The following is a 9,820-nucleotide window of genomic DNA, read 5'->3' on the forward strand; positions in this document are numbered from 1 at the left end:
CTGGAGGGGAGAATTCCTTCATTACTGAAGAAGGTTTTTGGCTGACATGTGGACGAGATTCCCTCAAAGGTTTCAAGGTTGAAGATGTTGTCGAATCGAGACGATTCGACTCGAATCGAACGACTCGTCATAATAAATGACGAGTTGTACCATGCCACTCATTTTCACTCATTGCTCACGTGCACGCCCCTCAACTTCCGGTATGTTAACGCACTATTCGACTTCCGGCATACCATGATAACTTCACATACTGCTTACGCCTCTCGACTTCCGGTATGTTAACGCACGATTCGACTTCCGGTGTGACGTCAACGACCGTAGACGAATCGCAACGGTTTGGGTGTATTGGACATGTATGTGATATGCTGCCTGTGTACAACTGTCCAATAAATGTGGAGGACTCCTTGGGTGAGATTCCTACTTCTCCCTTAAAGTGGTGTGATGTATATAAGAACTAAACAGTTCACTATTTAAAAGAAGATTACTTGGCACCCATTTCGCAGCAAATCTCTGTGCAGTCAATGATCACCCTTGTTGAAGGGTACTTTGCCTTAAAATCCTCTTGCACTGTCTCATCAACAAGTTTCTGGATGGCCAAATATTTAGCTGGCCAAGTTTTAAGTAGCAACAGTATCACCCTTGGATCAAATGTCAAGGTAATGACCATGGTGGCCAGTACCATAGGAAATGGGATTCCAGGAAATGCAAAGGGAACAGGGTGGGGAATATGACTGACATTGTAAAAGTGTAAAGAGTTTACCACTTGACTAGCTCCAACTAAGCAAGGGATCAGTAACCACTCAACCAGAATTCAATTTATAAAGCCCATCTTTTACTTTAAAACAACAAGGTTAATAACATGTTATGGGCTCTCTTTCTAGATTATTAATGGTTGTGTATTTCAAAGTGAAAAGTTGTCTTGTAAGCAGAGTACAATTCAGTGGACATCAGGTAAAAATCTTGAATTTAAAACATGACATTAAACGTCATCAGTGGAAAAAAACTTGATGTACAACTGTTGCTTTGAAATTTGCAAACAGTAAGCTTTTCAAACTTGATTGCTGCAGTTTCTGGTGATCAATGTAACTGTAATAATTGGGATTTTTCTGTACAATTGTATTGGTTGTATATTAAAATGAATCCTACCATAGAAAAATTACATTTGAACTTGAAGAAAGAAGAATTGTTTATCAAGGACAATGATCATGAAGTTTATTGTCACTTCTTTCTTTCAAGAGAGAGCAAGTTGTAATGTGACTCACTCTTTCACATTTGTGTTGTGTAACTAGCCAAAGTCTGTAAAAAGCTTCCTTTTTTCAAGTTTACTTTAGAGAAAAAAAGCTAAAAATATTTTTTGTGGCAAGACATACATACATGTGACATAATAATATTGCCCAACGTCATGGGTGCAGGCAAAAACAAATAATTTTTTGTGTGATAAAACCTAAGGTAGATTTTTCTAGTTATTAGTGTTACTTTTCTTGTTTTCTTTAGCTTTAACCTTCTCATTTGACGTCTATTTATGTTGTTCACTTCAATGTCATCTTCTTTGGTTTTCATTTTTTTTGGCATTCAAGTTTGACTTGTTGTCTTCTGGTTTTCTCTTTCTTTTCCTCCTTTTTGTCATGTGTGTCTCTTGATTTCCCTTTAGTCACCTTTTTATCAATTCTTTCATCCTCTTCTCCATCTTCTTAACTTTCTTTCCAGTGTCCTTGTTATTATCATCAACTAAATTAAATTTTAAAGTATTGTTAAACTTGTGTCATATAATTAAGTTGTATTTCTTCAATCAAGTCCTGGCTATTGACCACGTTATTTTTGTGGTCACCCTGATTATAGAGGTTCAAACAATTGATGACCTGAAGTTTGAAATGATGAGGATATTTTTGAATTTCTTTAATTCTACCAAAGTCAATTAACATTCCTGCCCAATAGTGGGAAAAAACTTAGTATTTCCTGTGTACATTTACTTGTAACTATCCAATTATAATGTAGAGCACATCTATCTTTCATTCTTTTTAAATAAGATGAAAACTGGGTCATTATGACTTTAATTCAGTATACAAACTTTCCTGGTTACTTAACTTTCAGTGGTAACAGTGTTGTTTGCATTACTCTGAAGCATTCACACTTGATAAGAGGTGAAAAGCACTAACAAGGCTAGAACAAAAACCAATCAAAACATACCTCTAATCTCAATGGTTGAGTTGAAATCCTGGTCAGTTTCTTAAGGGCCAGTTCCTTTGAATGACTCCTGGAAGGAAATAGGAGAAGAGTGGAAGCATCCCTGACCAAAAGAATTATTGATTACAGAAATAGACTATCTACATTTGTCTTTCTCTAGGAAAATTTTAATGTCTAAGTTTTGTCGAACAAATGGGAAGTTAAGACTCCACAGCATTTCTTTAAGTTCCTTGATTCTATTGTAATATTAAAGTAAAATATCTTTGAAATGATACAACACTACAACTGACAAGGATACTTAAGTGAGAAAAACACCTCTTTATTCCTAATTCAATGAAACAAGTGTAAATCTGGACTATCAGTGACAATGGCAGAGCTCCCACAGAGGAACACACCTTCCAACCCTGTAGTAGAAGTTGCAACCTCCAGAGTACAAATGCACCTTTTGGTACCAAATCTAGTTATAGAACTGCAGGTGAGACCTTGCTCTTGTCACACTACCACAAAGGAACACACCTTCAGCCTCCATGGTATAGAAGTTGGATGCTCCAGAATACAAAAGCTCCTTCCACTGCCATATCTAGCAATAGAACTCCAGGCGAAACCTCGTAGAGGAACACACCTTCTGCCCTTATAGTAGAAGTAGCAAGCTCCAGAGTACTTGGGCACCTTCCACTGCCAAATCTAGCTGTAGAACACTGAGTGAACCCTTGCCTTAGTTGCACCCATGCAGAAAAATGCACCTTCCGCCTCTATAGTAGAAGTTGCAAGCTCCAGAGTACAAAAGCACCTTCCACTGCCAAATCTAGCTTTAGAACTCCAGGTGAGATCTCACAAAAGAACACACCATCCATTTCTATGGTAGAGGTTACAAGTTCCGGGTACAAAAGCACCTTCCTACTCTAAATCTAGCTGTAGGATTATCTGAAATACATTGAGTTTAGGAACTTCAGGTGTGTTTTTCTCTACTCGCAAAAGTACACAAAGGGACAAATGTCAATGCCCTCCCTTTTTTCTTGGGAGATTTCTCTTATATATACATTTGTACATGTGTACCTATTATTAAGGCAATGCTTGGAAAATTGCTCTTGGATGTGGCATTGACAGAAACCACTGTAAATGTTCTCAACAATAAAATTAAATATAATCACCAAATGCATAAAAAACTAGCCAGGTAGACTTTGAAACTGTGTGAAGGGAAAAAAACTGACCAGCAGAAAAAAAAAGCACTCAAGAAAGGGAAAACATAGAAAACAAGGGCATTTAAAATAAATGAACAGGATCTCCAACTGAACCCCAAAAAGTCTCTCCTCACCAGACTCATCTACTAACCATGACCTATAATCAAATTAAACTCCCATCTCTTGTACCCACCTTCCCCTCTTCAAGTCCCAGTCCACACTCTCTTCTCCTTCCCCTTATCTGCTCTCTCTCTCTCTTTCTCTCTTCCCCTAAGCTTCCCTTCCGTTCACCGGCCCATCTGTTTTACCCACTCCCTTCTCATTTCTCCTTCAGCCCTTTCCTAAATGCTAAAGTTCTCCTGTCCATTTTATCTTAAATGCAAAATCTTTAAGTTCAATCTTGCACTTCAACATTTTTATAGTTTCTGAAAACATCCCTTGCGTATTCTGGCCTTAAAGCAAGGACAGGGACTTTTTCTTTCATAAATAGGCATTCAGGACTTAGATTTCTCTGCATCCCTGTTAAAGCTGGTAAATAACCAGGATCAAGAACAAAAGAAGTAATTCCTCCAATTGATTTTTTTTTTGTAATGAAATTAACTTGTGTGATATGCCATTTGTTGTGTACCAGTGGTATACTAAAAGTAAATTCATCACTAGCTGTAGATGCTTTAATATAACATGAATGTTCATTATAACCATTCAAAATATCAAGGGATGTACATTATAGGCATTAAAAAGGATCCTATAAAGTAAAAGTAATTTATTATAGTATTTCACAATGATGATTCTCAATTATATTATTTTAATGAGGGCATATGGAATTAGTGAATAACAATATAACAAAGATAATGGTCACTTAATTAATCAGGCTTGTGTGTGTAAGCATCTGTAGCCAAGCAGCTGCAGGCAAATCTAACCCTAGCTAAGGTTACCTATATCACCTAATTCTGACATTTTATTACTGGAATAAGCCTGGCCTAAATTACACTGACGAAAGAATTGCAATCTGCAGGCAACAGTACTGTTGATACACACAAGTCATCAGGTTATCATATCTACATGTGTATATATAGGTGGCGTTAGCTCTTCCTTCAATGTGTTCAGTTACATGTTACGATAAATGAAATGATAAATGTGGCTATGTGGATGAAGCAGTATGAAAAGTTAGGGGAGATGAAATAGAGTGTTAAAAAGCCTCCACTCGTAAGTACAAGTCATGTCTACTTACTTTTTCTGGGACTCTGACATAAGTTTGTCCATTTCCTGTTCAGACTGGAAGTAAAGGAGAAAGATTTCAACTCAGTTCTAGAAAGAATGTTCAAACACATACCGTAATTTCCGGTCGATTACCCGCACGGCCGATTACCCGCACCGGCCGATTATTGCATACGGCGAAAAAAAAAGTCAACGGATTACCCGCACCGGTGGATAACCCGCACGTTGTTATTCAACTTTTTCGGTGGCGAAAACGTGACATTAAGGCGATACATTTCAGTCTTTCGATTCAGACATGTGCACAATTCTGTGTCAATATTAGCTTATACTTTATTGATTGATTATTGCTGCTGCTCTATTACCGATTTCATCGGCAAGAGTTATTACTCTAAGCTTATAATCAAACGTAAAACTGTGACGTGGGCGTTTCACAGCAGGCATTTTAACTTAATTGGTGACTCGTGGATACACTTATCGCGAATGATCGAGGTTTATAATTCTTATTCAGTCAGTTACCTTTTTATAGCATGTAGGAACGTAATGAGCAATATCCATTGTTCATTTGTCGTTAAAATACTTTTTCAGCGCGAAATTAGTTAAGTTTCGCACCTATTATTTTCAACATTCTGGTGATGCATTTGGGATTTAAAATTACTGTCGGCAATTTCTCAAAAAAATCGATATCTCCTGTTCTACTGGGCCTAACAAGTCCCTTAAAACGGGAAAATTCTCTTTAGCTCAAGCTAGTGAAAACTGGAAATTTGTTACTGATGCGCCGGATATCCTTGGATTATTTTTGTCACCATCAAGGTTTTGTTTTCACGCGTGCCGATAAAAATTTGTTTGTCACGCAACTAATTATGCGTGAAATAAACTCGAGTTGGCATCATGTTTTCGTGCCGCTTTGTGGCACTTTTGATACAATAAAATTCATTTGAGAGGTGGAAACGCAGGTAGGTAAGAAATTTTTTCAATTCAACTTCCAGAAGAATTTAAAATTGTCACATAACCCGCACCTCCCTATTACCCGCAGTGGCGCGGATTTAATGCAAAATCAACAGATTACCCGCGGGTAATCGACCGGAAATTACGGTAGTTCATTTTAGAGTGTTACCCAACATACAGTGATTGATGAGTATTAAATATTGTTCACATGACTATAAAGTTCTCTGACTGGCATTATCAAATAACCTGCAGTTTTTGATTGCAAGAAAAGAAACATGTGGTTTGAATCTTATTCACAGGTTGAAAATACCACTCACCGATACTTAAATAGGTTAACTGATTCAATACCTTTTCCACTAGGTAGCACTTCTCTAGGAGGTTTAACAGCCTCTGTTGGAAACACTGTCCTGTTTTCCTGTCTCTCTAGGACAAAGAACAATGGCTGCTTGTGGCTACTCCCAAGCAAGTCATACACCTCCTATAAGTAAAAGGTTCAAGGTAATATCCTGAAAGTAAAAACTATTTGTAACATTTATCTAGTTCACTTGTTGGATACTTTTAAAAGTTTGGTCGTGGGGAATTTAAACCTCTTGAAAAGGCAAGCTGATACCACTGGGGAAGTTTGAGAAGGGTAATCTTCATTGGTCTGCAATTCATTGTAGAGTTAATACAAAAATTACATATATGAGCTACATGGGGGATGTGCAGCAGCACTTTTTAAAGGCAAATCTCCTTTCCCATGTTGTAGTGATTTTTATAATTTTCATAATTTCCTAAAATAGCAAAACATCTGGATCATTATGTACGTTACTTTAAAGCTGTATTTGCTTGCAAGGTTATCAAGCACTTGATAGGAACCTTCTCTGTGAAAGGTTTTTTTGCACAAACCACTGGGCATGTAAACTTTAATCTTTACACCATCTTTTGGTCCTTTCTGACACAATTTTCCCACAAATTGCGTATTTCTTCAGCTTGCATCAGAATCATAATTGTTTTCCATTCATTAAATCTTAGTAGCTATTTGTATCTTGAAAATGACAACACAATAAGAGTAAATGTATACCTTTTAAATATTTTATTTATTTCTTCTTATTAGGTTTTTCCAGATCTCACTGAGTATGTTTGTTGGCTGTGGGTGTTGAAATGTATGTGTAACCCCATTGAAGTAAGCTGCAAAAGGGTTTGCATTATTTGACAGCTAGCATTTTTAAACAACACAAATACAGTCTTAATTATTTCATATATGAAGCACTTACCAGATCATCTTTGGAGAGGCTTAATTCTTTGTCTTTTCTTTCTGATGGTTGAACTGTTGCCCTCATTGTACCTTGTTGTTGGTTCCCCTGTTGTTAATTAAGAACATTTATAGTTAAGATGTAGCTGATACCAAATTACCCCAAAATAATTTGTCTCTGACTTTAAGTGATATTGAAAGAAATTGTAGTTGGCTCTAAAAAGAAGTCAATTTTGTCATTATTTGGAAGAATCAAAATATGTTCATTGATATGCTGGGATTTGTAACATTTCATTTAAATGAATGTTCTCAAATGGTTCATCAAGGTTGATGCAATCAAATTCTAAGTTACCATTCAATCCTTTTCTCCCATCTTGCTAACTAGTTTAGTGCATATATCAGAAACCTTTAACCTGTTGCCCACTAGCCAATCAATCTATAAATGTAAATTGGCCTCTGTAAAGAGTTTCTAAGTTTGCCTTTCAAGTGTTAGCCCATCATCAGAGGGAAGGGTATGGTTGACTTTAGGAATTGACAATTTATTTTTGGGATGCAAGCTTGGTTTAATTTATCTGAGTACAACTTGATCCAAATTGTGGTCATTTTTCTGCAAAATGAATATGTTTTTCTGCCTGACAATTATGTAAGCATGGGCTATCAAAATATGTCCAGTAAGTTACTCAGTACTGTTGACAACAATTTTTGAGCACAATTTTTAATTACATGAGATTTAGTTTATGTAACACGTATCAGACAAAATTGTACCATATTGTAATATCACCTTATACATAAAATCAAAGCACTGTCCAACAAAAAGGGACTCCAGGAAGATCTACCACCAGTTTGCATGTGCAATTTCCACAGTTTCTGTTGCCCTTTGCACTGCCTCACTTATTTGGGAAGAGTCAAAAAAGCTGTCTGTAAAAAAAACAAAAATAAGGTCATTATTATAGTAGCTTTAGCTTTGATTTTCCTTTTTTGTATGCACTCTGAGGAAATACTGTTGCATCAAGGGGGGTGCCTACAGTAACCTTCTAGATTAGTTACAATTTTCAGTTAATGGCTCAGGCTTTTTCAGAGTAGAAGGTATCTTAGAGTAAAGCAAACTCAATTTAATTTATTACCTACATATCTCTCCACAGGTGTGGGTTGGCTTGACCCCCTCATGGATGGTGTACACAGAATAATCTGAGGTAAACCAATAGTTTGGCCACCAAGTGCCTCCATGGCTAGAACAGAAAAAGTTGTTTAATTTCCTCTAAATGGTGAGACTGCCTTGGAGTCTAGACAAATTATGTAAGAGGACTTAATATCCTTTTTGGTGTTTAGTTAAAGTATATCCTTGAATAAGCGCCCCTGCCCCTGAATAAAAAGGCACCCTCTAGGCCTAAATGTCAAAGAAGCCCCTCCTCAATTTCTCAAATTAGCAGGAATACAGGGAAAACCTGTTTCTGTGACCAATTTCTTGATAACTCTTTAACCTAATCAACTTCAGCAGAATCAGTAAAGAAAAGTACTTTTTTTTCCTTCATTCACTTCTATTTATTTCCATATTCATGTGCTTGCAGAGTTCTTTTCAGTGCATTATCTGTTCTTTTCATTTTTGTCCAATTACCCCACCCTTAGTAAATGCTATAACCTTCCCAGGCTCAACTAAACTATTCTGTAGTCTTCAGAGACCCGTAATTTCATTGATTATGAAGTTATTGGGATGCATTTGAAGAAAACAGTTGATAATGAATGATAGCTCAATCAGAATGTAATCAACAAGCTTAACACTGTCAGCACCATGCACAAGGTTCACTTTGTAAGTTCCAATTGCATTGTCATCATACCTCTTGGCCTATTCCTTGTTGCCTTTTTAAGCAAATAAGTCTTTCCCCTAATAAAAGGTATTAATACTGACTTAACATCTATGGATTGTAGTATTTTATTTTCTGTTTAAGATTAAGTCAAAATAAAGATACAGTTTTTTGAAAGGAAAACTTACCTCAAGAGATAGGGTGTGTGAAGCCATTACAGTCATAATCACAGCTATCTGAACGCCTCTTTTAATGTGATAACAAAGCTAAAAGGAGAAAGAATATCTCATTGTTTAAAACATACCTTGAAAAAAGTCAGGAAAAGGCTGACCCTCTGTGGCAGTACAGACTGGGTACAGCAAGGTCCATACAAAAACAACTAAGGGACAATATTCCTCAGTATGGCTTGAGCCAGTGATGTTAGTCAGTAGATTATTAAATGATTCATGGAAAATAAATGTTTATTTTTCCAGTTTTCGAGAAAAAAATAATACACAGCTTATTCTGTTTCCATGGAAACTGTCCATCTTACAAAATGCCAACCAAGTAAGAACCAATCACACACACAGTAATGAATAATTATAATGAATCCAAACTTGTTGCGTACTGTATATTTTGAAAACACCTTTAGCAAAATAGTTATTTTCAGGTTTTGTGTACCTGTTATATTTACTAGAGCTATGGTGTAATGTGAATTAGCTTACAGCTTTGAATGGGATTCCAGTGAAGGAAACTCCAGGACAAATATTTGCAGTAGTGAAATGAAATATGGTTTGGCAAAAACCATCTGTACACAATCCTGCAAAGGTAAAAGTTAACGTCTACTTTAGAGCTCAGCTGATCACACTGCCACTAAGAGTATTATTGTATATAGCTATCACTCCCAAACCCCACCCTCACACAACCATATTTAGGTCAGTTTCCCCATCTATGCTCATAATAAATAGAGGCACAAGTGAAGATAGAACTGAAGGGATTTTAAGAGAAACTATCTAATGGTTCGCAATGGGTGATGTTCTTAGAATGGACATTAATGTGTGAAATCAAATGCAGCCAGAAGCTATATGTACAATGTAGATGGTACTAATTGTATCATGGGATAGTAGAATGAAAAAATTTATTTCTTGCCACAACTACTAATGATAGGCTACAAACGTACCCTGAAATTTATCTTATACGCTGAAACATATTGATTCCCTGGTACCCATGAGTATTCAGTTAAGTCCAGAGTCTGAGAGCTTGAAAGTCACTAAACC

At 36.4% G+C, this 9,820-nt stretch overlaps 1 long non-coding RNA gene across 1 annotated transcript; it reads right to left on the bottom strand.

The window, feature by feature from the left end:
• Positions 1–852: 852 nt before the first annotated feature.
• On the bottom strand, positions 853–4,710 carry LOC136283088 (uncharacterized). Its single transcript, XR_010718542.1, has 3 exons — positions 4,597–4,710; positions 2,188–2,254; positions 853–1,728 (listed from the first exon to the last, which is right to left on the bottom strand). It is a non-coding gene; the product is annotated as an uncharacterized lncRNA (long non-coding RNA).
• Positions 4,711–9,820: the final 5,110 nt, after the last annotated feature.

Source organism: Pocillopora verrucosa, chromosome 8, assembly GCF_036669915.1.
Source record: "Pocillopora verrucosa isolate sample1 chromosome 8, ASM3666991v2, whole genome shotgun sequence".
In the NCBI taxonomy this organism is placed as follows: Eukaryota; Metazoa; Cnidaria; class Anthozoa; order Scleractinia; family Pocilloporidae; genus Pocillopora; species Pocillopora verrucosa.